A 6,219-nucleotide genomic window follows, 5' to 3' on the forward strand; every position below is an offset into this window, starting at 1 on the left:
TAAATCAATGATTTACACTCAACAAGCACTCAGTAAATGACTTATTGTTTAGATCCTTCGATCCTATGTCTACATGCTATGCACCCTAATTCAATGTGTATATCTGACTTCCTAACAGATCATGATGTGCTCAAATCTTATACAGGAAAAATAGGAAGAGTAACATTGTGTTACATTTAAACTGGCCTGACACAGTTAAAACTGTTCCTGTTTTGCAGCACAGAATGAAATTGATCACATAACAAACAAAACAGAAACAATCAACAGAAACACCACAACAATTAAAAACATAGACACCTACACAGTCACTTCACAGGACAACATTTGAGTGGAGACAGTAAAATGGTGTATAGGAGTTGAATCAGTAGTTGCAAGTGTGTCCTTCCATCAGGTTGTGCTTATATGCCTGTTTAACACTTAACATGGTTTGAAAAAAAAAAGAAAATATAGAGGTTACTGCTCTAATGTCATATGGAACCTCATTCATGATTTTGGAATAAATGCATGTGAAATTGATCTAGTGATACGTTCGCTGTCTTGTGTTGTGTCTGTGTTGAGGTTAGGTTGAGTTATTGTTTTGGATCTGAAAGTAAAATTTGATGCCTATATTATTCGTGTAGTTCTGAATGTGAAAGTGCAGTACAGTGGTGAGTCCTAGGGGGAAGGTTGCCATGGATTTTATAAGCTCTGTTGTATACTGTGGTCTTGCTATTGGTTCAGTGATTTCCTTTGTGGTGAGGGGCCAGACTGGAAGACAAGAGGATAGTGTTGTTGAAAGAATCGCATGAAGATATGTGTCCAAAACAGTGAATGTGAAATATGGTATGATCTTATTAAAAACATACAATTTCTATTTCAATACACTTATTTGTAAGTTGTTATTACTTTTCAGAGTAAGATTACTACATCTTCATCGGGGCCTGTATACATCTTCAGAGAAATGGTCTTTAACTTAATAATATTCCTAAACTTTGATTTATAAGTCAAAAAATATACTTCTATGTTTACACAGAATGCCCCCCTCAAGCACTGAATCAGCCAATAGCAGGCCTGAATCACACCTGTTATTGCAGCTTCATGCACACTATCATTCATTATATCCAACAAAACGAAGCATACAAAAGGGACCTATGTCCCCTTGTAGTTAATGTTGATAGCATACCATTTTTATTATATTACCCATAACAATGTTAAGGATATATTAACCATCTATGGAGGCAGCTAATATACAATAAATATTAATGCAGGATTTTTTTCATGTAACATGAGGAAAAATTACAGGAATATGCATGACTAATATTCACTCTGGCTCTGACTTTGTTTTTTCTGTCTTGCAAAGTCCTGTGATGCTGCCATCTGCTGGTCACTGACTGTAGGCGTCATCTGGAGATATTTTAAATGATTCTGGACAATAGCAATCACAGCAGTAGCATTTCCACTCATAGCTCCACCCATTACCCAAACAATTTAGCAATTACTTAAATCACCAAAACATGCTGATAAAAATTTTACAATATTACGGTTATCATGACTTTTTTAAAACTTTTTTCTCAATACTACATACAGTTATTTAGTTTTTAGAAGAATATTTTTTGTTGCAACAACATATCACTTTATATTCCTATCAGCAAACATTCTTGTTATTTCACAAAACACAAAACTTTCCTCATTATCACATGATAAATTGGCTGTTATAGCAAGAAACTTCCATATAAGGTTACAGTAAAAAGAGACGATAAAGAGATTGTACCTGACATCCGTTAGACATTGGTTTTTGAATATTCTCCTTAAGAAGGAGAAAAATACTTAAAGAAAAGAAAAAAACTTTCTTTAACTAACTTGAACTGGTGCAAAAATGCAGATTTTGTTTGTATGCATCAAATCTTTTTTTAATGTTTAGTGATGATAAATAGAATACTCCACCTTTGTAACACATTATCTAACTTTGTATGCAACCACTAATCTCTCACTGTGGGCAGCCTACATGAGGCCTTGAGCTATGTGACACACAGAGGGTGTATATAATCTATTTCTACTAATTAAATAAAAGTCATCCTGTTTTTTCAAAGGTAATGGAAAAGTCCACCTTGACAAGCTGTAGTCAAGTAGCGTAAATGAAAGGAAGCACACACTCTCAGTGCAGAGTTCAAACACCCACGGTACACATACATCTATGTCTTGTTCACACGCCTCCTTTTCCTCTACTTTTGCTCAGACTTGTCAACCGAAACCTGCCCTCCAACTAGACTGTGTCTGGAGACTACGGGCCACAGGGCAGGTTGGAACAGACCTTCACGTTTTGCACCTAAAATCCCCTGGCTTGTGCTCTTGGTGCAGAAATTACTAATCCTGAGCTAATGTATATGCAGATAATGAATGACAGTGTAGTAAAAGACAATTGTAATAATATACATGGTGGTATCATTTTTGAAAAATACTTAATATTAATTAACACATAAAATGTCTTAATATCTACTTACACCTACATTATAATGTATTAAAAGCATTTATCAAATGTTTGGACAGTGCTTATAAATGCTAAATGGGGTGGTTAAACTCGGGATGTAGTGCTCAGACTGAAGTTGACGTTTTTACATGCAGGTATATATGCACATACTCTTTGTCACACGGACCAACCACAGCTAACAACATCTGCACCCTCAGCTGTAGATGCACACCACAACCACACACGTCATGTTTCATCTTCCCCTTGCTCAATTTGCAAGAGACAATTTTGTTTTCATTTTAAGAGCAGCGACAAAGAATGAAAGACAATGTGGAATTTATACCTAGTTATTTCAGTTAGAATATATAAAAAAAGAATACAAGTTACGTGTTTGTATGAATGGCTAGCAATGAGTATAACTAGTATCAAAACATTTAATTGTAGAATTACCCCATTTTAAGGAATTCTTAAGATATCCACATTGATTCTCAGGTTTGATATTTATGTGAAAAGTAGAAGCTGTATCTCAGAAAGAGATAGCATTCTGCAAAACTCATCACTTCAGTAAAATTGTCCTTGGCCAATCAACAGCATCTGTGGCCTGCATCATTTCCCAGGGGTGGGCAGTGTTTGTCCTCAGAGACTCTGTAAACCCGATCATTAAGGTCATGTTTACAGGAAAGCCTGGAGAGTGGTTAATGTTTGGTTAACCACTGTCTAAACTCCTGTTAAGCCCCTGAATGTCAACCTGAGCCCTGTGGTTTTGTTAATGGTACACGGTCTCATAGTTCATCCTGCTGACGCACGTATGTTTGGTCTCAGCAGTCAAACTTGGCAGGTGTGTGATGATTGAGATAAGAACTCAGAACAGACAAATCATTTTTTGAACAGTCAGAAAAGGAAATAACAGATATTGAGACCCATCTTAGTCTTTGCCTTACTTAATCTCCCTTTCTCTCTCTCTCTCTCTCTCTCTCACTCACTCACTCACCCACCCACCCACATTTGTGGTTAATAGAGTGATGGAAAGATTGTATGGGCAGGTGTGGGCAGGGTTTTACCACAGGATGCAAAGATTAGCATGATGTACAAAATCTCCTATCAGAGAATCTCTGTAACCCCTTCATAATAAACCAGTGTTCAAGTTTGAGATTTGGGTGCTTGCATGAGAAACCCACCCACGTCACGGTGCTGCTTTATATCTCATCTTATTTGCATAGATGCAGTCTCTCACAGTTAGACCTAAAATGTCTTATGGTGGATAAAAATCGTACTTACTTACAGTACATAAATGTAATTTAGATATGATATAACTGGATTAATGCTGTTGCTGTTGCATTAATGTGTAAACAGCATTTTAAGTGAGGTCACACTGGAGGTTATTTCAATCACTTAACATACCTTTAGGGAGTTGAATCTATAACAATTCATTGTGTTTTATAAAATATTCACAAGTTTTGTCTTGTCAAAGTGACAGCTTTCCTCTCATGAGAACTTGGGGTTGCTTTTGCGTGATTTTCCTATGTTTGATTAATTTAACTAGAAATATTGACTCAAACCCTTTGAGTTTTAGTCCTCTTAAAAAATGAAAAACTGCAACTGAAATCAAAGGTAGAGGGATTGGTCTTTTCCTCAGTATACATTTTTACTTGTAAGTTTGTGTCACCAATAAACATTGGCTCCATTTGAGGAAGCCAGTGAGCCAGTAGGCACGAAGCCACAGCCGGGTCTGCCACACCTAAATAGTACGCAGTCGTAGTTGAAGTCCTTAAATACACATGCGTTTCTGCTGTGAAAAAGGACTATTCCACATAAAAAGGACGTCGTTAATGAACCAAGAGAAACAATGAGCCAGCAAGCCAGGCTCGGCTCCCTCTCATTCTCTTGAAAACACCACCAGATGGGGGCGTTGTTGCTCAGATGATCAATTATCAGACAATGCTGAATTCAACCGACTTGCCTGGAGGTACAGATGAAAAGTAACTTAAAAAATTACACATATTAAACGTACTGATTCAGGATTACTTTTGACTTTCAAGAGGAACTATTTAATTTTAGATTTTTAAGAGAAAGAAGTTCAGATATGAAATGATTTTGTTTATTTGATCCAGCAGTTCCTGTTTTCTTTTTTGGTGTGTGTGAGTTTGTGCTTTATTGAGTGTGTATGTTAGTGAAAAGCAGTAGTGGGAGCAAAATTAAATGACAGATTGAAGGGCACTTACTAGATTACTCTAGCAGTCCTGTATCACATTCAGCCATCAATTAGGACTAGATGCAATTATTGAATTACAAAATTAGAGATAATTTTGTTTTCCCGTTGAGTAAAGCGAGAGTTATGGGAGGAGACGATGGAGGTAGAAAGTAATGTTTTTACAAGTGGAAGATGGATTGTTTTACAGGCAGCAGAGGGAGAGACTGAGGGTAGGAGGGAAAGGCAGAGCGGAGGAGTGTAGACGTCACATCTGTTCCTGCCACTCCCTAGGGGGCCTGGGAGCATGGGAACCTTCAGCAGCTCCAATGGTTGCAACAGGCTTCAAAAAGTGCAGTTCATTTATCACTTTAAAAGGTAAATGAAGCTATACATGGGTCTGACTGTGTTGTATCTGGGGGGTAAAAGATGGATGCTTAGCAGAGTTCAGATCCTGTTCCACCCATCATCCGCTTGTGAGATAAAATAAACTCGGCATGGTTAGTCATTGGGTTCAGCAGGGAAAATAAAAGCATCTGTCATCAGTATTTCATGTATGCGGTGTGTTCTGTCTGTGTAAATACATCCAATAAAAGTATCTCCTGAATCTGGGGCTTCCTGTCTGCGGCTTGTGGCGTGCATGGTGCTCAGTTTGCCAAAGATGGTTTTGAGTTTCCCTCATGTCTTGTCCTGCGTTGGCCCCCCAGAATGGTGACCACCACACTTTAATAAGCCATTTCACAGGGGTCAATTCTCCTTTCTCCACGGCGTCAGCTGGGTTGCCCCATTCACCCTTTCCTCACCCTGGCTCCCCCATTGGCATGTGTTCATCCCAACGTTGTTTACTGGACGGAGCATTTATAGGGGTTAGCGTTTCACCATGGCAGCTGTTGGCACCATGTGCCTCCCCCTCAGGCGGCTGGCCGACGGCACGCAGGCCACTGCTTCACACACCCTTTAGCATCCCCCTGTGGACCTCCCCCTCCTTCCTCTCGCCCCCTTCACTTGGCCTTGGTTGTAGACTTTATCGGGTATCAGATACCAGTTTAATGTGAAGACACAGTTCTGGCATTAATTGATGGCTCCCGGTTGGTACTCAGTGTCTGTAGACAATGTGGCTTGAGTTGTAAAATGTAAATTCAGTGTCAACAAGGAGCATCCACTTTCTGTTTACTGTACACATCTGATATGAAGGATACAAACTCATTCTAGTACAACAGCTAATATCATGTCTGTCATTAGCAGGATTAAGGGCTCCTGTCACTGCATTTTCAATGTCACCTCTCTCACTGATTGGCCAAACGACTGTCACAGCTATCAGAGTTCAAGGAAAAACTCAGTGAGAAGGTTTAGCTCGGAGTTGTGTATGGTTTTCAGCCATGTTAGCAGCATGACTCTAGGAATGGGAGTGACGGTTGGTTGGTTGCTCCACCACTTTGGTCCAGACTGAAATATCTCAACTATTGGATGGATTAAAATATATTTTTGTACAAACATTCATGGTCCCCAGAGAATGAATCCTACAGACACTGACTTTTCCTGTAGCGCTCTGTGCTAATTAGTGAATGTTAGCATGAAAACACGC

This window comes from Seriola aureovittata, chromosome 18, assembly GCF_021018895.1.
Source record: "Seriola aureovittata isolate HTS-2021-v1 ecotype China chromosome 18, ASM2101889v1, whole genome shotgun sequence".
Lineage (NCBI taxonomy): Eukaryota > Metazoa > Chordata > Actinopteri > Carangiformes > Carangidae > Seriola > Seriola aureovittata.